Source organism: Ornithorhynchus anatinus, chromosome 2 (genome assembly GCF_004115215.2).
Source record: "Ornithorhynchus anatinus isolate Pmale09 chromosome 2, mOrnAna1.pri.v4, whole genome shotgun sequence".
In the NCBI taxonomy this organism is placed as follows: Eukaryota; Metazoa; Chordata; class Mammalia; order Monotremata; family Ornithorhynchidae; genus Ornithorhynchus; species Ornithorhynchus anatinus.
The window spans coordinates 125,881,497-125,905,371 of NC_041729.1; the positions used below are offsets into that span (position 1 = coordinate 125,881,497).

The 23,875-nt window shown below is 43.1% G+C and overlaps 1 long non-coding RNA gene and 1 other non-coding gene across 2 annotated transcripts; both read left to right on the forward strand.

Moving 5' to 3' along the window:
• The first annotated feature begins 13,098 nt into the window (after positions 1–13,098).
• On the forward strand, positions 13,099–17,194 carry LOC114805703. The gene is made up of 2 exons (XR_003753726.2): positions 13,099–13,180; positions 16,813–17,194. It is a non-coding gene; the product is annotated as an uncharacterized LOC114805703 (long non-coding RNA).
• Positions 13,439–13,575, forward strand: LOC114809276. Its single transcript, XR_003757064.1, has one exon. It is a non-coding gene; the product is annotated as a small nucleolar RNA SNORA7 (small nucleolar RNA).
• Positions 17,195–23,875: the final 6,681 nt, after the last annotated feature.

The window sequence follows — 23,875 nt, forward strand, 5'->3', positions numbered from 1 at the left end:
CTTCTTTTCCAGTACAAATCAGCCCACACCCTTCTTTCCTTTAACATCAACCTATCATGTCCCTCACACCTCACTCACTGTGGATCTCTTTCTTATTTCCTCCCTTCTACCACCTAGAACTCCCTCCCCCTTCATTCATTCAGTTGTATTTATTGAGCGCTTACAATGTGCAAAACAAAGCACTCACTATGTGGCAGGCACTATGCCAAGTGCTGGGTTGGACATAGGCAAATCAAATTGGATAGTCCCTGTCCCACGTGATGCTCACAATCTCACTCCATTTTTTAGTTGAAACTGAGGCACAGGGAAGTGAAGTGACTTACCCAAGGTCACACAGCAGACATATGGTTGAGCAAGGATTAGAACCTATGACCTTCTGACTCCCAGGTCTGTGCTATATCCTCTATGCCATGCTGCTTCTCAACTTCATAGCTGAAAGACCATCATTCTCTCCATCTTCAGAGAAATCAAACCTGGCCTTGGAAGCCTGAAAGCTGTCAACTTTCTACTCTAATTTTCTTCCCTACTATGTCTCTGTTTCATATGACTGTACCTCCAAGCACTTAGAAAATCCTCCCTATCCCCTCAGCACTTATGTGCATATCCTCTTACGGCTTTGTCTACCATCTCTACGCAGATGACATGCTTATCTACATCTCTGCCTCGTCCTCTCCCCCTCCCTTCAGGCTCTCATCTCCTCCTGCCTCCAGGACGTTTCCACCTGGATGTCTGCCTGCCACCTAAAACTCAACATGAGCAAGACTGAGCTCCTCATCTTCCCTCCCAAGCCCGGCCCTCTCCCAGACTTCCCTATCACCGTGGATGGTACGACCATCCTTCCCATTTCTCAGGCCCACAACCTCGGTGTCATCTTTGACTCTTCTCTCTCGTTCACCCCACACATCCGATCCGTTACCAAAACCTGCTGGTCTCACCTTTATAATATCGCCAAGATCCGCCCTTTCTTCTCCACCCAAATGGCTACCTTACTGCTACAGGCTCTAGTAATATCCCGGCTAGACTACTGTGTCAGCCTTCTCTCTGATCTCCCTTCCTCCTCTCTCTCCCCACTTCAGTCTATTCTTCATTCCGCTGCCCGGCTCATCTTCCTGCAGAAACAATCTGGGCATGTCACTCCCCTTCTTAAAAACCTCCAGTGGTTGCTTATCAACCTCCGCTCCAAACAAAAACTCCTCACTCTAGGCTTCAAGGCTCTCCATCACCTTGCCCCTTCCTACCTCTCCTCCCTTCTCTCTTTCTACCGCCCACCCCACATGCCTTGCTCCTCTGCCGCCCACCCTCCTCACTGTCCCTCGGTCTCACCTATCCTGCCGTCGACCTCTGGGCCACGCCCTCCCGCGGTCCTGGAATGCCCTCCCTCCTCACCTCCGACAATCTAATTCTCTTCCCCTCTTCAAATCCCTACTTAAAGCTCACCTCCTCCAAGAGGCCTTCCCAGACTGAGCTCCCCGCTTTTTCTCCCTGCTCCCTCTACCCCTCCTTCACCTCTCCACAGCTAAACCCTCTCCTCCCCCCTTTCCCTCTCCTCCTCCCCCTCTCCCATCCCACGCCCTCAGAACTGTACTCGTCCGCTCAACTGTATATATCTTCATCACCCTGTTTATTTTGTTTAATGAGATGTACATCACCCTGATTCTATTTATTTGCCATTGTTTTTATGAGATCTTCTACCCCTTGACTCTATCTATTGCCATTGTTCTTGTCTGCCTGTCTCCCCCAATTAGACTGTAAGCCCGTCAAAGGGCAGGGACTGTCTCTATCTATTGATGATTTGTACATTCCAAACGCTTAGTACAGTGCTCTGCACAAAGTAAGCGCTCAATAAATACTATTGAATGAATAAATGAATCCTTATACTCAGCTGTTCGGTTTACCTGTATTTTATTTTTATTATCTCTCTCCACCCATTAGATTGTAAGTTTCTTGAGGGAAGGGTTCATGTCTACTAACTGTGCTATATTCTTCCAAGCCCTTATTATTGTGCTCTGCACAAAATAAATGCACAATGAATACCATTGATTGACTTCTACATTATTGTTATGGAACCAATATAGTTAGTTTATAATGGATGTAGAATTATTGCCAAGTGTTTCCATTAGATATTAACTTAAACTTATATTATATTAACCACATGGTTTGGAAAAGATTTCTTTGAAGTAAGAGAGTTTCAATTTTAGGAGCTGCAATTGTCTTGTGGCAAGAAGGGTGAGGGAGAGCCTGTTCATGACAAGCAGATAAACAACCTTAGGTCCTTTATTACGGATCTTTAGAGAAGTCATTACGGAAGTCATTCCTACCACACCAGTGATGCTTCATAAATTTTATGAATGCTATTTTTTGGAGTTACAGCCTTAACAGGGATTGGGGAAATGCTATCTAGTATTACAACAATCAATCAATTGTATCTATTGATTGCTTACTGTATGCAAAGTACTGTATTAAGCACATGCAATTATGCAGTATAATAGAGTTGGTAGACTTGTTCCTGTCCACAAGGAGATTACAGTCAAGAGTGGGATGCTGACATTAAATTAGAGATCTGTACATAGTGCTCTGGGGAGCGTGGATGAAAATCAAGAGTTTAAAAGGTACAGATGCAAGCCTATAATAGAAGCAGAAGGAAAAGAGAGTAGGGGAGAGTAGGGCTCAGTTGGAGAAGGCCTCTTGGAGGAGAGGTGATTTAGTAAGCCTTTGAAGGGTGGGGAGTATGATGGTCTGACAGATGCAGCTAGATTGTAGTAGGAAATCAGAGAGGTGAGTTAAGGTAGGAGAGGGAGAGTTAAGTGAGTGCCTTAAATCCATTGATGTGCTTCTATTTGATGTGAAGGTGGTTGGACAGCCAGTGGGCATTCTTGAGGAGTGCAGAGAAGTGGACCGAATGTTATTTTAGAAAAATGACCCAGGCGGCAGAGTGATGTTCACCCCACATATGCAATCTGTCACCAAAACCTGCTGGTCTCACCTGTACAACATCGCCAAGAGCCGCCCTCTCTTCTCCATTTAAATTACTACCAGGTTAGTACAATCACTCATCATATCCCGACTGGATTACTGCATCAGCATCCTTTCTGATCTCCCAATATCTTGTCTCTCTTCTCTTCAGTCTATACTTCATTCTGCTGCCCAGATCATCTTACTAAAGAAACATTCTGGGCATAACACTCCCCTCCTCAAAAATTTCCAATGGTTGCCTATCAACCTCTGTATCAAGCAAAAACTCCTCACTATTGGCTTCAAAGCTCTCCATCACTTTGCCCCTTCTTACCTCACTTCGCTTCTCTCCTTCTATATCCCAGTCAGCACACTCTGCTCCTCTGGTACTAACCTTATCACTGTGCCTCATTTTCACCTGTCCCATCGGCAACCCCTGGCCCACATCCTACCTCTGGCCTGGAATGCCCACCCTCCTCACATCTGCCAAACTATCACACTTCCCCCCTTCAAGACCCTACTGAAAGCACACCTCCTCCAGGAGGCCTTTGCAGACTAAACCCCCTTTTCCTCTACTCCCAGCCCCACAGCACTTGTGTATATATATATATATATATATATATATATATATATATACATATTTACAATTATAATTCTATTTCTTTTTTATCAATTATGTGCATATATCTACAATTCTATTTATTTATAATTACACTACGTATATCTGTTTGTTTGTTTTGATGTCTGTCTCCCCTCTTCTAGACTGTGAGCCTATTGTGGGCAGGGATTGTCTCAATTTATTGCTGAATTATACTTCCCAAGTGCTTAATACAGTGCTCTGCACGCAGTAAGTGCTCAATAAATATGATCGAATGAATGAAATTATGGCTGGAGAGGGGAGAGACAGGATGTAGGGAGGTCAGAGAGGAGAGTGATGCAGTACTAAAGGCAGGATGTGATAAGTCCTTGTATCAGCAGGGTAGCAGTTTGGCTGGAGAGTGAAGGGTGTATTTTAGAAGTGTTGTATTCAAAGATCTAACAAGGACTTGGGAAAAGTTTGAATATGTGGATTGAATGACAGAGAGGCTTTGGAGACAGGGAGAACTGTAGAATTTTCTAAAGTGATGGGAAACAATGCTAGGACAATGTTTGGGTGGGAAGATAAGGAGTTCTGTTTTGGAGAACTAGAGGTTAGACTTTAGACTTTTTAGCTTTGTTTAGACTTTAGACTTGAGGAGTAAATGGGAATTCCAGATAGCGATATCCTGAAGGCAAGAGGAAATATGAGAAAGCAGAGAAGGAGAAAGGTCAGGGCTTGAGAGGTAGATTTGGGAATTATCTGTATAGATATGACAGTTAAAGCCATGAGAAAGATGAGTTCTCTAAAGTAGTGGGTGTAGAAGTAAAATGGAAGAGGAACTAGAACTTAGTCCCGAGGAACTCCCATAGTTATACAGTGCTTGGCAGAAGAGGAACTTGCAAAAGGGAATGAGAAGGGGCATCTGGAGAGCTAGGAGGCAAGGACAAAAGTGAAGGCAGGGTTAGATAGTATTGCAAGGAGTCAGCTAAGGAAGCTGAGGGGTTAGGAAATAATTAAGATGGAGTAGAGGCCATTGGATTTGACAAGAAGGAGACAAATGGTGACCATAGAGGGGGTAGTATCTATGGAGTGAAAGGGTATGGAAGCCAGATTGGAGGAGGGCAAGGAGAAAATTGGATGAGAGAAAGTGACAGCAGCAAATGTATAGAGCTCACTCAAGGATTTTAGAGAGGAATGCGTATTTTCTAAGGAAATTTTTTTTTCCATTGATTGCCAAGTTCTCATTTGGAAAAGTTCCTTTCATTTGCATGGCCTAGTGGATAGAACATGGGCCTGGGAGTCAGAAAGACCTGGGTTTTATTCCCAGCTCTGCCACTTGTCTGGTGTTTGACTTTGGGTAGTCACTTCACTTTTCAGGGCCTCAGTTACTTCATCTGTAATATGGGCATTAAGACTGTGAACCCCTTGTGGAACAGGTACCATTTCCTACCAATTTACTCGTATCCACCCCAGCATTTACAACAGTGCTTGGAACATAGTAAATATTTAACAAATATCACATAATCCCGCAATTACTTTCACCCCCTTCAAAGCCTTACTGAAGTCACATCCCTTCCAAAAAGCCTTCCAGAATAAATCCCACTTTTCCTCATCTCCCACACCCTTCTGCATCACCCTTTGCTCGTCCCCTCTTCCAGACCCATAGCACTTAAGAACATATCTGTAATTTTCCTTTTTTTAATTGATGTCTGACTCCCCTCCTCTAGACTGTAAACTCATTGTTGGCAGGGAATTTGACTGATTATTCTTATATTGTACTCTCCCAAGTGCTTAGTACAGTGCTCGGCATACACTAAGTGCTCAATAAATATGATTGAATGAATAAATAATAATAGTAATAAAATTCATTGTTCTTTCATTCAATCACATTTATTGAAAGTACAGTTCAGCAACAAATAGAGACAATCCCTATCCAACAATGGGCTCAGAGTCTAGAAAATAATGGTATTTGTTAAGCACTTACTTTGTGGCAAACACTGTTCTAAACACTGAGATAGATACAAGCTAATCAGGTTGTCCCACTTGGGGCTCACAGTCTGAATCCCTGTATTACAGATGAGGGAACTGAGGCCCAGAGAAGTGAAGTGGCTTGCCCAAAGTCACCCAGCAGACAAGTGGTGGAGGCGGGAATTAGGACCCATGTCCTCTGACTAGCAAGCCAGTGCTCTTGCCACTAAGCCATGCTGCTTCGGTTTAGGATGGTGTCAGATGTATTTGTGTATAGAAAAAACAGGTGATGAAAAAAAGTGACTTTTCATCTAGTAAGATCTTAATGAGATCTTTTTTTCTGGGATAGTTTGAATTTTATTTATATTTTATAATCTATTGTATATAATGAATTTAGGCTTTCGTTATTTAATTCAACCATGAAAAAGGAGGAAGAAATTAATGTGAGTTTTAACCTAGCTTGCAAGCTAATATTTCAAAGGAGTAGTTTCTTAGTTACTTTCAGTAATATGTCTAAGATGACCTTTGGAGCCAGAACTGTCATTTATGAATATCAGATACAAAATTTACTCCATGAATGTAAAATGTGCCTATAAATTATAAAGCTAAAAGTATTTCTATATCCAAAGACTCAAAAATTGTGTGATATAAAAGAGTTGATATGAGACATATTTTCAAACATGTTTTATGTGTCCCTCTTTTGATGCCATCCATCTCTCCAAAAGCAACTCTCCCCACCTTGCCCCCCGTCCTCTCTTACCATTCTCGATGATCAGGTTACCACTCTCAACTCCACCTTCTCTACGCTTCTCAACTTACTCACCCGCCTTGCCCTACACCGCTCTTGCTCCACTAACTCACAGCCCTGGATCACTGCCTCTGTCCGCCTTCTACGCTCTTATGCTCGAGTTGCTGAGCGCTGCTGGCAAAGGTCCAAGCAACTAGCCGACCTTATCCATTTTAAATTTATCCTTTCCTGCCTTTCTCTGCCCTCTCCTCCACCAGTCAAAACTATTTTTCTTCCCTCATTGACACCCATGCCCGTCACCCCTGCCGATTGTTCTGGACCTTTAATTCTCTCCTCAGGCACTCTGTTCCTCCCCCTCCCCTATCCCTCACCCCCAATGATCTGGCCACCTACTTCATCACGAAAAATAACACAATCAGGTCTGAGCTCCCCAAAGTCATCCCTCCCCATTCTGTCTCCCCGCCCCCCGCTAACCCTCTCCCTTACTTTCCCTTCTTTCCCTGCAATATCCTCAGAGGATATCTCCTTCCTTCTCACAAGTGCCACCCCCTCCACCTGTGCTTCAGAACCCATTCCCTCTCACCTTAAAAAAAACGCCCCTTTCCTCCTCAACTTCTATCTTTTACCACTCACTCTCCAATGGCTTCTTCCCCTCTGCCTTCAAACATGCCCATGACTCCCCCATCCTAAAAAAAAACCCTCTCTCGACCCACTTTCCCTTCCAGTTACTGCCCTATCTCCCTGCTACCTTCCTTTCCAAACTCCTAGAACAAGTCATCTACACTCACTGCCTAGAATTCCTTAACTCCAATTTTATCCTGAACCCCCTCCAATCTGGCTTCTGTCCCCTCCACTCTACCGAGACTGCACTCTCAAAGGTCACCCATGACCTCCTTCTTGCCAAATCCAATGGCTCCTACTCTATCCTAATCCTCCTTGACCTCTCAGATGCCTTTGACACTGTAGACCATCCCCTTCTCCTCCACACCTTATCTCACCGTGGCTTCATGGACTCCGTCCTCTTCTTGTTCTCCTCTTATCTTTCTGGTCGTTCATTCTCTGACTCCTCCGCAGGCTCCTCCTCCCCCTCCCATCTTCTAACTGTAGGAGTTCCTCAAGGGTCAGTTCTTGGCCGTCTTCTGTTCTCCATCTACACTCACTCTCTTGGTGAACTCATTCGCTCTCATGGCTTCTACTATCATCTCTATGCAAATGACTCTCAAATCTACATCTCTGCCCCGTCCTCTCCCCCTCCCTGCAGGCTGGTATCTCCTCCTGCCTCCAGGACATCTCCACCTGGATGTCTGCCCACCACCTAAAACTCACCATGTCCAAAACTGAGCTCCTTATCTTCCTTCCCATGCCCTATCCTCTTCCTGACTCCCTATCACTGTGGATGGTACGGCCATCCTTCCCATCTCTCAAACCTGCAATCTTGTTGTCATCCTTGACGCAACTCTCTCATTCACCCCACATATCCAATCCGTCACCAAGACCTGCTGGTCTCACCTTTATAATATCACCAAGATCGACCCTTTCCTCTCCACCCAAATGGCTATCTTACTGGTACAGGCTCTCATAATATCCCGGCTGGATTATTGTGTCAGCCTTCGCTCTGATCTCCCATTCTCCTGTCTCTCCCCGTTCCGGTCTATTCTTCATTCCGCTGCCTGGTGCATCTTCCTGCAGAAATGATCTGGGCATGTCACTCCCTTTCTTAAAAACCTCCAGTGGTTGCCCATCAACCTCTGCACAAAACAAAAATTTCTCACTCTAAACTACAAGGCTCTCCATCAGGGATCTCCATTGGACTTAAAGCAATGTGGAAATAAAGATCAGTTTATTTTCCTTCTATATATTCCCAAGCATCTAGTTCCATGCTCTATGAATAATAGCCATTCAAAGAAATATTGTTCAAACTTGTTAAATCAAAAATACTTCCAGAAATGTAAAATAAATGAATATACATTAGTAAAGTATGGATTTACTGATTGGTGATTAATGCTAAAATTTCATATTCTTCGATAGTAAAAGTGATTTACATGATACAGATATTGAGAAAGTTGAAGTAGAGACAACAATTGACTGGAACAAATGCAAAAGCAAGCTTCAGATTACGATGAAATCTTCCATGAAGAAAGACAGACCAGCCTGGGTCTAAGAATCTGCACAGAGGAATTATTATAAAGCTAGTAATGTGAGCAGCATACCACCTTCATTCTCTCTTGCCTGCCAGTCATGCTTCTCCTGGGGCATTAAGTGCCACAAGTGAGGAGATGGGCAAAGGAATTGTTTAGTGCCAATGTTGTGCCTTAGTATAGGTACTGTCAGATTTTTTCTTGATGCTGGTGTTCACCAGCCATATTAGCTACTTATTGTTCAAAGTTTCTGCTCAAGCTTTCCACCTTATAGAATGCCCTAGGTAGTTCTCTGGTCTGAAATCTACACCACTGATAGCAAAGCCCTAACAGGATGAATTCAGAAACAAAAGAAGGGCCTCCCTGATTCTTAGATGTGTTTTCTTTCCATTGACTAGTAAATATGATGACTAGATAGATAGAGAGACAGATAGATAAGAGACAGACCAACCAACCTTTAAATATTGTTCTATGTAGAGCACAATACTAAATGCATGAGAGAGTTCAGTAAAGTTAGTAGACCATGATGACTCCTGTCCTCGAGAAGCTTAAGTAGACAGTAAAATGAATTACAAGTAGGGGAAGCAGCAGAAAGGGATAGATAATAAAAGGCAGGTAAATATGGAGAAATAGAAAAAGAAAGAGTCTGAGGTAGACTGTGATTCTGACGTTAAGAGAGAGAGACAAAGAGAGGGAGAGAAGGATATAATGATGGTGAAGTCTATCTTTAAAATGTCTGCTGTGCCTCTGCACATATCTCTGTGAATATGTTTTTAGAGGCCAAGCTATGAGACTAACTACAGGCCATGAATTCATAGAAATGAAAAATACAGTAGGGCTCAGAAACCTTATCAAACATTCTTTTCCCTGTTGTCAGAGCTGCTCAAGACATTGTTATTATGGAGTTGTGAGTGTTGTGCTAATGCCCACTTGTTATTTTATTCATTTTGTGTATGTGCTCTCACAGTGGTTCAAGCTTGTAAATCATTCTAGGAATTGTAATTTGTTCTCTTCTTTCAATAGGACAATTAGCCAAATAAAGAGACATGGATCTCTATTCCCCTATAAGGAGAATGAAAATAAGGCAGTATTTTCAGAGCTCTAACATTTTTCTGCAAGACTGAAATAAAGGAATAATTTTATGCTTGAATTAATCCTTGTAAAGCATAACACTGCTGGGAGACAAGAAATAGACTTCACTAAATCACAGAGGGTTGCACTGCAACAATTGTAGAGGATATAACTGCAGTTGAAAGGGTAGCAATTATAAACAAGAAATAAAAGCTAAATTCATTCCTATCCTAATAAATTGGTACAAGTGAATATTGAACTAAGATTGTTTGTGTAGGGTAGATCTATTTTTTGTCCCAATTAAACTGAGACCAAGCAAACTAACATGCATGGAAACCATCGCTTTCTGTGTCTTTATACTATTAATCTGTTTTAGATACAATTTGGCCTGATAGGCAAAAATATTTTGGGGATTTTTCTGGTTTACAGCACCAAACCCCCATCCAAGCTTATGCCCCAAAGAGAAGATGAAAAATAAGGGACGAAAATAGTATAGGATTACCAACAACTCCACAGTGCTTCTGGAAATAGGATGCAGCGTGGCTTAGAGGCAAGAGCCTGTGTTTGGGATTCAGAGGTCATGGGTTCGAATCCCAGCTCTGCCACCTGACAGCTATGTGACTTTGGGCAAGTCACTTAACTTCTCTGTGACTCAGTTCCCTCATCTGTAAAATGGGGATGAAGACTGTGAGCCCTACATGGGACAACCTGATTACCTTGTATCTACTCCAGCACTTAGAACAGTGCTTGGCACATAGTAAGCGCTTAACAAAAACCAACATTGTTATTATTATTATTATTATGAATTATCAATGCCCCCAAAAGCAAGCATAAAGTCTCAAGATATGTTTAAAGGACTTAATGAAGTGCCAGTACCAGAGCTCTGCACCTGGTTGTTTAATGAGTACTATCATGACTACTACTAAACCAAATGTCCTATATGAAGCAATTAAACCCAACACCCCCTGGAATACCCAATGGCTATGGAAAATGTTAATATCAGTCTCCGTAACATTAGCAGATGATGACTTTGGAGCCTTGAAGGAATACAAATTCTGTAAAATATTTGCCTCATGAATGTGAAAGTGTCCCCCATTAGACACCTTCATAGTCTTTCAGAGCCTATCAAATGCAGTTGGAAGAAATGGTCATAAAACTGCTATCTTTCTCCAGAATGCAAGTAATATCACTGGCTAGGGCTGTATAAGGCAAGAGACACCTAAAAAAAATGCTTCTTGAGGATAAATCTCCCATGGGGAAACAAACCCTTGGCTCCAAATCGTGGACCCAAAATAATAGAAAGAGTGCCTATCTGACTTATCTTCCATCACTGCTTCCTGACAGACCCTGATGACCATAGAAAGTACGTCGGATATTTCAATCTCCCATCAGTGTCTCCTAACCATACTGCCACACCAGAGCCAATGACACCCAGGAGATGACCCAGACAGACTGTAGCAGAGAGAACTAGAACTTCAGGCAGCAGCAATAAATTGTGCAGACTTCCAAATGAATATATATGAACAGAGGAAACTACATCCATACGGTCGAGTGTGGAATGGAAGAGTAGAGGGAGGGATTTTCCTGCTTACCCTTGCAAAATGTTGCTTTTGTTCTTTCTCTCTCCGACTCCGACTCTTTAGAATCTCACATTGTTCATCTCCAGCACCCTCTGCACATATTAGTTGCTGTTATATACCACCCACCTGGTTTTTCTCCTGCAAGCTTGGATGTTTTGATGCTTTTCTAGTCTTCCTAATCTCTACTACCTTCTTCCTCTGATCCTCAGGGACTTCATTCTGAATAATGGTTCCACTGACACTGACCCATCTGCTGCTTCTATCTCCTCAACTCTTCTGACCTCTTGCTATGCACCAACTCAGGCATTCACCAATCTAATCACAAGCTTGAGCTAATTTTCCTTAAACACTGCCTGACTGCTAATCTCACCAACTCAGATTAGCCATTTTCTTATCCCAACTTGCCCCTCAAATTTGGCACTCTCTCCCTACTGTAACCTCCATAGTATAGACCCACTCTACTTAACCCAGACATTCACAACCAACTTGGCCTCTCCGATAGCCTGCCACCCACCTCTTCGTTCCCACCCCAGTGGGAAAATACAGGCTTTAAATTTCTCTTTGGGCCAGGGTAGGGGCAGGGCACTCATTCTGGCTCCCCAGCAGCCCCATGCTCAAGTTCCTGATGGAGGAGTGCCAGTGGTACCCCCATCACCCCGGTTTTGAGTGCCAAAGAGAACAACCTGTGCCTTAGACTGACCCCACTAGGGCTCCTGGTTTGCATCCATCTCTCAGTGGTATTTACTGAATGCTAACTGTGTGCAGAGTTCACAGTGCAATACAGTGCAGTAGGAAGATAGCTTTCCTGTCCTCAGGAAGCTTGTAACCTAGCAGGGGAGACAGATACTAAATAAATTACCAATACTAAGAAGCAAGAGAGTGTAAAATAAGTACATCTGTGCACTGGGGAGGGATTTATTTATATATAATTTATATATCTGTAATTTATATTAATGATTGTCTCACCCTTCATTCAACAGTATTTATTGAGTGCTTACTATTTGCAGAGCACTGTACTAAGCACTTGGAATGTACAATTCGGGAACAGATAGAGACAATCTCTGCCCATTAATGGGTTTACAGTCTAATCGGGGGGAGACAGATGGACAAAAAACAATACAACTTAATCACGATAAATAGAATCAAGGGGATGAACACCTCATTAACAAAATAAATAGGATAATACAAATATGTACAAATGAGCACTGTACTGAGGGGAGGGGAAGGGAAGGGGGAGGGGCAGAGGGAAAGGGGGGAAAGGGGGCTTAGCTGAAGAGAGGTGAAGGGGGAGCAAAAAGGGAGCAGAGAGAGCAGAGGGAAAAGAGGAAGCTCAGTCTGGGAAGGCCTCTTGGAGGAGGTGGGCTCTCAGTGGGACTTTGAAGAGGGGAAGAGAGTTAGTTTGGTGGAGGTGAGGAGTAAGATCATTATAAGCAGGGAATGTGTTTATTGTTGTATTGTTGTATCGTACCCTCCCAAGCATTTAGCGCAGTGCTCTGCACACAGTAAGTGCTCAATAAATACAACTGAGTAGAATGTACCTAGGCTTGAGAAGAGGGAATCTTGTGAGCTGGGGTATAATGGGGAGAGAGCTGATGTCTTTATGTAAATGGTTTGGAGTTTCTGCTTGAGGGAGGGAAAAATTAGCAACCAGTGGAGGTTTTTGAGGAGTGAGCAGTTCAAGGCAGAAGGACATTTTATAAAAATGATCAGGGCAGCAAAGTGATGTATGGGCTAATAGGGGTGAGAGAGACAGGGACATAAGTGGGAAGTCTGACGCAGAGTGAAGATATGATAGGTGGAGAAGCAGAGTGGCCCAGTGGAAAGAGCACGGGCTTGGGAGTCAGAGGTCACGGGTTCGAATCCCGGCTCTGCCACTTGTCAGCTGTGTGACTGTGGGCAAGTCACTTAACTTCTCTATGCCTCAGTTACCTCATCTGTAAAATGGGAATTAGCTGTGAGCCTAAAGTGGGACAACCTGATTACCCTGTATCTACCCCAGTGCTTAGAACAGTGCTCTGCACATAGTAAGCACCTAACAAATACCAACATTATTATTATTATAGGTGCCCAGACCAGCATGGAACAATTTGGATGAAAAGAAAGAAGCAGATTCTGGAGAAGTTGGGGAGGACCAAAAACCCAGGTAAAAGAGTGCATATTAGACTCCCTGTTTAAAAGAAAAGGAGAAGTCAGTGGTTATGCCAAGGTTTCAAACTTCAGAGATGGGAAAGAAGGTGGTGGTTTTCATCTGTGATGGGAAATTCAGAGAAAGGAGAGGGTTCAAGTGGAAATATGAGTTCAGTTTTAGACATGTTTGCCTTGAGACATCCATGTAACATATCCTGGAGGAAGAAGAAGATAATGATAGTAGTAGTTATTAAGCACTTACTATGTGTCAGCCCCGCTCTCAGGGTCTCACCTGAAGAGTTTCCAGTACTCTATCAGTCTCGGCTACAGGAGGGAGAGTCAAGCAAAGGCAGCCCATTCCATTCCTAGCTTAGCCAGTGGCTAGAGAGTGGAAGGGGATCTGCTACAATTCAAAACTCCCCTGTGCTGGGCAGCAGTGGCATGGGAGAGAATCGAGGGCAGAAGCTCAAGTTGTCTGCAAGGAAGGAGGGAATGGTAAACCACTTCTGTATTTTTACCAAGAAAACTCTTTGGATACACTACTAGAACAATTGCAGATGGAGGTGGGGAGTTGTGGGAAAGAAGTGTCCATGGTGTAGCCATGGGTCAGAGACGACTCAACAGCATAAGACAAGAAATTTCCCCTTTGCTTCCCATCCCACTGTCACTCTTCCACCTTCAACTCCTGGTCTTCTATCAACTTCACAGTCTGAATTCTACACTTTTGTGCCCAAAGAGATGACTGTAGCTGCAGAAATCCAGCTGGCAGGTAAACTCTGCAATAGACCGGGCTTGGGAGCCAGAGCTCATGGGTCCGAATCCCGGCTCTGCCACTTGTCAGCTGTGTGACTGTGGGCAAGTCACTTAACTTCTCTGTGCCTCCGTTACCTCATCTGTAAAATGGGGATTAACTGTGAACCTCACGTGGGACAACCTGACTACCCTGTATCTACCCCAGTGCCTAGAACAGTGCTCTGCACATAGTAAGTGCTTAAAAAATACCACTAGAATCCACACAACATCTGCAACTAGAACCTACATTATGATACCCTAACTCAGCTGTGTTTTCTGCTTGACAACTTTAATATTTCTCCCTCACTGCATCACCACCACCATTCTCACACCATCAACTCCCTTCTGAAGTTCATAATTTATCTACCAATTCCCATTCAGTTAATTGATTGGTAAATTGAGGCTATCATGTTTAGTTCCCAATAAACACTTACTGTTTTGCTGTGTGGACATGTGCTAATCAATCAGTCAAGTAATGGTATTCATCGAGTGCTTATTTTGCTAAGTGCTGTACTAAGTGCTTATGTAAGTACAATACAATTAAAGTAAGTGGACATAATAATGATAATAATAATATTGACGGTATTTGTTAACGCTTTCTATGTGCCAAGCATTGTTCTAAACACTGGAGTAGATACAAGGTAATCAGGTTGTCCCAAGTGGGGCTCACAGTCTTAATCCCCATTTTACAGGTGAGAGAACTGATGCACAGAGAAGTTAAGTGACTTGTCCAAAGTCACACAGCTGCTAAATGGAGGAGCTGGGATTAGAACCCATGACCCCTGATTCTCAAGCCCGTGCTCTTTCCACTAAGCCACACTGCTCCCTGACGTGACCCTTGTCCTCAAGGAGCTTACTGTCTAATTACTTAAACCTTCTGGGTTGGTATGGAAGAAAGGCATCTAAACTGGAGTGCTTCATATCTACATGATGCAAGACCTCACTGGGTGTGATAACGCTTTCTAATTCAGATTTTGTACATTAACAGATTAAATGCCTTTTTTCAGACACATACTTCTGAAATTGTTTTGTGCTTCTAAGCAGATTGATCTTGAAATCGTAATTAATATTAAGTAGTGAAGTGTGATTTGTGATAGCATTTGGTATGCGAACATATTTTGACAGGTTCTGTATATTATTTTATTTGAAGCACAACAAAAATCATATTTGCATATTTGGTGTGAAACTAGTTCCAAGCCTCTGGCATTTAAATATTTTCTGTGACTTTCGTAGCTTTGTGACAGGTGGTGTAGACATTTCACTGAACATGTAGTGCAGTTGGCATTCTGCCACATTTAAAAATACAGCTAAAGATTGCTAACTCTAGGGAACTGTATGGATGAAGAGAGGCTTTTAAAAACTGTAAGTAATTAACTGAATGTTTACAAGAGAAGAGTCGTGCATCAAATTGCCCTTTTAAACCTCTGTAGTTACATTTATGAACTGATCTTTAATTGTGCGGCAATTGAGCTGGTAGCAAGAGAAAAGACATCAGCCTAGTAAACTTGGTCAGTACTTAAATTACCTCTTATAAAATGCAATTACATAGGAAGGTGGGATGAAATAAACAACTGATTGCTTAGAATGGAAAGAAATGAGGTCCAGAGTAGGACATGTGGGATAAAGAAGCAGTGTGGCTCAGTGGAAAGAGCCCGGGCTTGGCAGTCAGAAGTCATGGGTTCAAATCCCAACTCTGCTACTTGTCAGCTATGTGACTGTGGGCAAGTCATTTAACTTCTCCGTGCCTCAGTTCCCTCATCTGTAAAATGGGGATTAACTGAGAGCCTCACATGGGACAACCTGATTACCCTTTATCTACCCCAGTGCTTAGAACAGTGCTTTGCACATAGTGCTTAACAAATACCAATATTATTATTATTATTAATAAATAAGTTGTATTACTTCAAATTTTGGTGTTGTTAAGAGCTAGCTAAATGCCAAGAACACTGTACTGAGCACTGGGGTAGATAGAAGATTATCAAATCCCAGATGGGGCTCACAGTCTAAGTAGGAGGGAAACCAGGCACTGAACTTCCATTTTACAGATGAGAAAACTGAGGCACTGAGAAGCTAAATGACTATCTTAATTAGCACAGCAGGCAAGTGGAGGAGCTGGGATTAGATCGAGTCCTCTGACTTCCAGGCCTATGTGCCTTCCACTAGACCATGCTGCTTGCTCTTTTGAATAGAGCTTGTGAGAATAGTAAGATTTTTCTTTTAATAATTATGGTATTTGGTAAGCCCTTTCTATGTGCCAAGCACTCTTCTAAGCACTAGGGTAGATAAAAGGTAATCAGACTGTGTCATGTGGGGTTCACAGTCATAATCCCCATTTTACAGATGAGGTAACTGAGGCACAGAGAAGTTAAAGTGGTTTGCCCAAGGTCTCATAGCAGACAAGTGGCAGAGCCAGGATTAGACCCACTTTCTCTGACTCCCAGGCCCATGCTCTTTCCACTAAGCCACACTGCTTTTCTAATATCCTAGAGGGACACAAACACACAAGGCAATTTTTGCACAGTATGTTATGGAATTTATGTGTGTTCTTGGTTCAGTGGTTGCAATTTCCAAAGTATGTGTATTCTGACAGGCTCAAGAACCTGCACATTCTAGGAGTCAGGGAGAAACATGCACTGGCTTGTTCTATTTCTGTGCCAACTCCTTTCTCTGGGCAGATGGCTTAGTCATTTTCTGATTGACCAATGAGGATTTTCTTTTCAAAAGAGACATGGACCTGATAACCATGTCATCACCATTCCAACAATGTTTACATAATCCTTGCAGCAATTCATGACTTCAACAGAAGTGAAGCTTACAGATGTACCTGAGTCATAAATACAAATCATATTTTTACAGATGTGGAACAGATAGTGAGATGATAAACCAGAAGAGACAGCCTCAAAACCAAGAGTTTTTGCAATTTGTTAAAGACATTATTTGGTCTTCTGCATGACATCAAAGCACCAGTGAAGAGTGAGAGAATGACTCCAGCCTAATCAAAAGCTAAGAGGAATTCCTGAAGTCAAGATGATATTTCAATATCCTCATCAGCACACTTTCTTCCACTGAATGTGAGAGCTTTTAAAACTAAAAAAATTCAACCTGTACAGACATATCATATGTCGCACATACAGAGGAAGTTACCACAGCAATCAGAACCATGAAAAATGGCAAAGCACCTGGACAGTGTTTAAGGACTTGGTACAACTCAGTAAATACATTTGATTGACATAACGGATTGCTGACTGAGGTCTATAAGTATGGGAGGGATATTCTGTTAATCACTCAAACTGTTTCCCCACACATATGACACTGAGGAGATGCTTTGAGGTCTCAGAGATGACACCATCATCCATAAGAAAAGTGAAAGATCTGATTGCAACAATTTTCAAAGTAAATTTATTACTCTTTATGGCCTCGCAGGTCCTTGCCTGAGGATAAGATGTTGAAGATGTAGCTTCAGAATTGCTAGGCCCATTCCCCAATATAGTCTTAGATTCTGAGTCCCTTAAGAATCAGAGACCATGTCTAAATCCACTTCTTGATTCTGAATTCTCCCAGAAACCCATTGTGGTTTCAGATCTCTGCACATGGTTCGCGAGACCGTCAGCGTGTGGTAATGTGGTATGATTTTGAAGTCCAAGATAAAGGTCTGCATGATAATGATACCATCCAAATTTCTGTACAGCTCTGAGACTGGACTGCCTCAGTTTCCACATCCAAATGGTTGAGTAATTTCACACTTGTCACATAAAGGGCTATATTCATTATCTTGTGGATTACAAACAAAGAACTCCCAGAACACGATCAGCTTTATTGTTGAAACTGTTATTTCGTCAAAGACAAAGACAACAGTAAGCTACCCAAAAATCAACTGTGTGATGGCTTAAGAGTTGAGAAACTGAAAGCAAGGAGGGAAGAGTGAACATTTTAGAAAACTGAAACAATGTGTCCATCAGTGCTGCTTCTCAGATGAGAAATGGGAGTAAATTACCATAATAATAATAATAATGTTATTTGTTAAGCGCTTACTATGTGCAGAGCACTGTTCTAAGCCCTGAGGTAGACACAGGGAAATCAGGTTGTCCCACATGGGGCTCACAGTCTTCATCCCCATTTTACAGATGAGGGAACTGAGGCAAAGAGAAGTTAAGTGACTTGCCCACAGTCACACAGCTGACAAGTGGCAGAGCTGGGATTCGAACTCATGACCTCTGACTCCAAAGCCCATGCTCTTTCCACTGAGCCATGCATGCTGCTTCTACCATAGATAGAGCAGCATGGTACACTGAAATCTAGACAGGAGTGATTCTTTTTGAGCTGTGGGTTCATAAGGCTTGTGAATTGAGGCAAACATGAAATCACTTCCTACTTCCTGAATTGTGAGTCCCATGGCAAACACCAACCATTAGGTCTAATTACCTGTATCTTCTCCAGCAACTAGTGTAGTCTTTAGCACCTACTAACTGCTAATAGCTACTACTACTGTTAGTAGTAATAACATTGTTATTGTCAGTATTATCATTATTAAAATTATTTTGGTTATTATTAGCAAAGCACATTCCTCAAATAAGTGTTTAGTACAGTACTTTGCACTCAGTGAGTGCTCAATAAATATAATTGAATGAATGAATGAATGAATGAATGAATGAATGAATGAATGAATGAATAAGCATGCTGTAGTTGTGGTATTAGTCCCTCATTGGCTTTCTCAGTTATGCAGATACCTGATTGCTACCACATTGGTACTAAATCCAGAGTTCCTTGTTAAATGTTAATAATAGTAATAATACAGTAATAGCTGTATAATTTGTTAAGCACCAGCTATGTGTCATGCAATGTACTAAGCTCTGGGGTATTTACAAGATAATCAGGTCCCACATGAATGAGGAAATCAAGTATTGACTCCCCATTTTACAGAAGAGACAACTAAGGCACAAAGAAGTTAAGTGACTTGAGTCAGGTCATATAGCAGGCAAGAGGCAGAGCCAGGATTAGGACCAGTTATCTGACTCTCAAGTCATTCTGACACCCAGGCCCATGCTCTTTCTACTTGGCCATGCTGCTTTTCTATTCTTTGTTGTTCCAGGAAAGTTGCAGGGATATTTTCATTGACCACCTTGCATATTTCTTCCTTTTCCAAGAGTATATTTTTGACTTGAATTGATCATTTGGATGCTGTTTTTTGAGCTCCCCAAAGTCACCCCTCCCTCCTTTGTCCCCCCGCCACCACAACCCTCTCCCCTACTTTCCCATCCTTCCCTTCAGTAACCTCAGAGGAGATCTCCTCCCTCCTTGCAAGTGCCACCCCCTCCACCTGTCCTTCGGACCCCATTCCCGCTCACCTTATAAAAACCATCACCCCTTCCCTTCTCCCCTCCTTAACTTCTATCTTTAACCACTCACTCTCCAATGGCTTCTTCCCCTCCTCATTCAAACATGCCCATGTGTCCCCCATCCTAAAAAAACCCTCTCTCGACCCTACTTCCCCTTCCAGTTATTGCCCTATCTTCCTCCTACCCTTCCTTTCCAAACTCCTAGAATGAGTCGGCTACACTGGCTGCCTTGAATTCCTCAACTCCAACTCTCTTCTGGACCCACTCCAATCTGGCTTCCGTTCCCTCCATTCTACCGAGACTGCTCTCTCAACGGTCACCCATGACCTCCTTCTTGCAAAATCCAATGGTTCCTACTCTATCCTAATCCTCCTCGACCTCTCAGTTGCCGTTGACACTGTCGACCATCCCCTTCTCCTCCACACCTTATCTCACTTTGGCTTCATGGACTCTGTCCTCTTCTCGTTCTCCTCTTATCTTTTTGGCCGTTCATTCTGGTCTCCTTCATGGGCTCCTCTTCCCCCTCCCATCCTCTAACTGTAGGGTTTCCTCAAGGGTCAGTTCTTGGCCCTCTTCTGTTCTCCATCTACACTCATTCCCTTGGTGAACTCATTTGCTCCCACAGCTTCAACTATCATCTCTACGCAGATGACACCCAAATCTACATCTCCTCTCCTATTATCTCCCCCTCCCTTTAGGCTCATATCTCCTCCTGCCTCCAGGACGTCTCCACCTGGGTGTCTGCCCGCCTCCTAAGACTCAAAATTTCCAAAACTGAGCTCCTTTTCTTCTCTCCCAAGATCTGTCCTCTTCCTGACTTCCCTGTCACTGTGGATGGTACGACCATCCTTCCCGCTTCTCAATAGAGGATGCACAAAGAAACATATATAAATTGATCTTTCATGCCAGCTATGGCAGCTGTAGAATGAGATATTGCCCAGTGGCCTCTACCACTCCATTGTTTCCTTCCAGCCAGAACTTAAGCAGCCACACAAGCTTTTTCTGGAACAATCACCATTCATCTAAGGGAGGGTTATTCACCAGGAGTTTCCTTCATGTGCCAACCATCTCCAATGCAGAATCCCCCAAACTGGGGAGAATCATCAGAAACAGACATGGCAACTTCAGTGGCAATGGAAAGAACTGCAATGGGGAAGTTCATCTTGGCTGACTCGTTTCCCTCCCCCACAGATTGCCTGTTGCTTCCCCGCACTTCCCTGCTCTTCACCACAGCTGCCTCAGCTGCTATGGTGGCTCATGCCAACCTTGGCCCAAACTGGGATGTTGACAGCTTCCAGTGACCATTTTTTTCAGTGGCATAATAGAACCTTAGTATTATTCTCCCCCTACATAAAGCAGATGCCAGGCCAAGTAACGTAGGACCAGACTATACATTTGAAGCTTCAGGGACAGCAATTCACAATTTAATTTGTTGGTGCGTAGTTATACTATTTTATGTTGGCAGCCATATGATTTATAAACCTCATATGAGAAACATATAGCTTATGAAAGCACAAATTATGTATTCATAACCATACAGAACACAGCTGTGAATGTTTTGTAGTGTTAAATATTGTGGGATGATACTGAGATAAAGGATGCTGGCCGAATCCCAAAGTAATGTGGGAATTTTAACATGCCTCTCAAACTTCACTAAGAATTGGAATGCAAGTGAAACCTTGAAATATCGATATAGCACCTCATTCTTAAATACATATAATGAATTACACACATATGCACTGACATACACTGAAAAAGAAAGATAAGAAAGTTGAATCAAGAAGATAAGAGTGTCCTTTGAGACAATGAAGTGGATATCAAGGTTCATACCTAGCCAATGAGCTACAAAATACTGGTGACATACAAACTTCTAGATATTTGTGAGAACTAAAAGTACCACCCATGGGTGTTTCTGCCTTTTTGATCATTGATAGCAGCATTTTCATTACCATTCTCAAAATGATATAGGTCACCAATAATGAAGTTTGAAATAAGCATTCAATTGATGCTCATAAATTACATTTTCATTGGATGAAAAGAATAGATACTATGATACTCTAACATAGGCTAAATGTGCTACTTCAGTAGAGTTTTTCCCTCAAAGACCTCAATCAAGATCCACTGAATGACTCATAGCATGTCATTCTCATCAGTCACTACTGAAATCATTCAAAAATTGATGTAGGCAAGATTTTCAAATAGCATTAGAACTGAGCTCAGGCTGGGCCTAGCATGTGGACACCAAGGGACCAACGATGAATTGGGTTCATTCATTCAGTAGTATTTATGGAGCGCTTACTATGTGAAAATCACTGTACTAAGCACTTGGAATGTACAATTCAGCAACAGAGGAGACAATCCCTGCCCAATGATGGCTTACAGTCTAATCAGGGGAGACAGGTGGACAAAAACAAGACAACATAATCATAATTAATAGAATCAAGAGGATGTACACCTCATTAACAAAATTAATAGGGCAATTAAAATCTATACAAATGAGCACAATGCTGAGAGGAGGGGAAGGGAGAAGGGGAGGAGCAGAGGGAAAGGGGGGCATAGCTGAGGGGAGGTGAAGGAGGGAAGGGGGAGGCAGCGGGGGGGGGGGGCAGAGAGGGAGCAGAGGGAGCAGAGGGAAAGGGGAAGCTCGGTCTGGGAAGACCTCTTGGAGGAGGTGAGCTTTCAGTAGGGCCTTGAAGAGGGGAAGAGAGTTAGTTTGGCAGAGGTGAGGTGGAAGGGCACCCCAGGACAGCGGTAGCTCGTGGGCCAGAGGTTGACGGCGTGTTAGGTGTGAACAGGGGACAGTGAGGAGGTGAGCGGCAGAGGAGCGGAACGTGCAGTGTGGGCAGTAGAAAGAGAGAAAGGAGGTGAGGTAGGAGGGGGCAAAGTGATGGAGAGCCTTGAAGCCCAGTGAGACGTTTTTGTTTCATGTGGAGGTTGATAGGCAACCACTGAAGGATTTTAAGGAGGGGAGTGACATGCACAGAGCATTTCTGCAAGAAGATGATCCGGGCAGCAGAATGAAGAATAGACTGGAATGGGGAGAGACAGGAGGAAGGGAGATCAGAGAGAAAGCTGAGACAATAATCCAGCTGGGATATTATGAGAGCTTGTACCAATACGATAGTTGTTTGGATGGAGAGGATAGGGTGGATCTTGGCGATATTGTAAAGGTGAGACCAGCAGGCAATGGTGACGGATTGGATGTGTGGGGTCAATGAGAGAGCTGAGTCAAGGATGACACCAAGGTTGTGGGCTTGAGAGATGGGAAGGATTGTCATACCATCCACAGTGATAGGGAAGTCAGGAAGGGGACAGGGCTTGGGAGGGAAGATAAGGAGCTCAGTTTTGGGCATGTTGAGTTTTAGGAGGCAGGCAGACAACCAGGTAGAGATGTCCTGGAGGCAGGAGGAGATATGAGCCTGAAGGGAGGGGGAGAGGATGGGGCAGAGATGTAGATTTGTGTGTCATCTGCATAGAGATGATAGTTGAAGCCGTGGGAGCGAATGAGTTCACCAAGGGAGTGAATGTAGATGGAGAACAGAAGAGGGCCAAGAACTGACCCTGTGTCAGCCTCCTCTCAGATCTCCCTTCTTTCTGTCTTTCACCACTCCAGTCTATTCTTCATTCCACTGCCCAGATCATCTTCCTACAGAAACATTCTGGGCATGTCACTCCCCTCGTCAAAAACATCTAGTGGTTTCCTATCAACCTTCGCATAAAACAAAAACTCCTCACTCTTAGCTTCAAAGCTCTTCATCACCTTACCCCCTCCTTCCTCACCTCCCTTCTCTCCTTCTAGAGCCCATCCCATACACCCTGCTCCTCTCTCGCTCACCTCCTCACAGTCCCTTGTTCGTCCCTGTCCCACCGTCGACCCCTGGCCCATGTTCTACCCCTAACCTGGAATGCCCTCCCTCCTCACATCCACCAAACTAACTCTCTTTCCCTCTTCAAAGCCCTACTGAGAGCTCACCTGCTCCAGGAGGCCTTTCCAGATTGAGCCCTCCCTTTCAATCTGCTCCTCCTCCCCTCCACATTCCCTCTTCTCCCTCCCTCTGTTCTTCCCCCTTCCCCTCCCTACAGCTCATGTACATATTTGTATATATTATTTATTACTCTATTTATTTTGTTAATGATGTGTATATATCTATGATTCTATATTTCCTGGTGATAGTGACGCCAGACTACTTGTTTTGTTCTGTTTTGTTTCATTGTCTTTCTCCCCCATTTAGACTGTAAGGCAGGGATTATCTCTATCTGTTGCCAAATTGTACATTCCAAGCACTTAGTACAGTGCTCCGCAATAGTAAGCACTCAATAAATATGATTAAATTAATAAATGAATGATTGAATCTACTCCCTGTTTACCTCAATCTAGGACTTTTCTCCAGAGACCTCTGAAACTTCCTACCCTTTCATATCAAAGAACCATCTCTCCCCATACTGAAACCTCTACTAATAACATATATCCAAGACATCTTCCCTATTAATCCTTCTTCATTTATTATAATGCTATTTAAGTATTTACTATGTGTCAAGTACTGTTCTATGTAATGGGGTAGATATAGGTTTGGTAGTTTGGA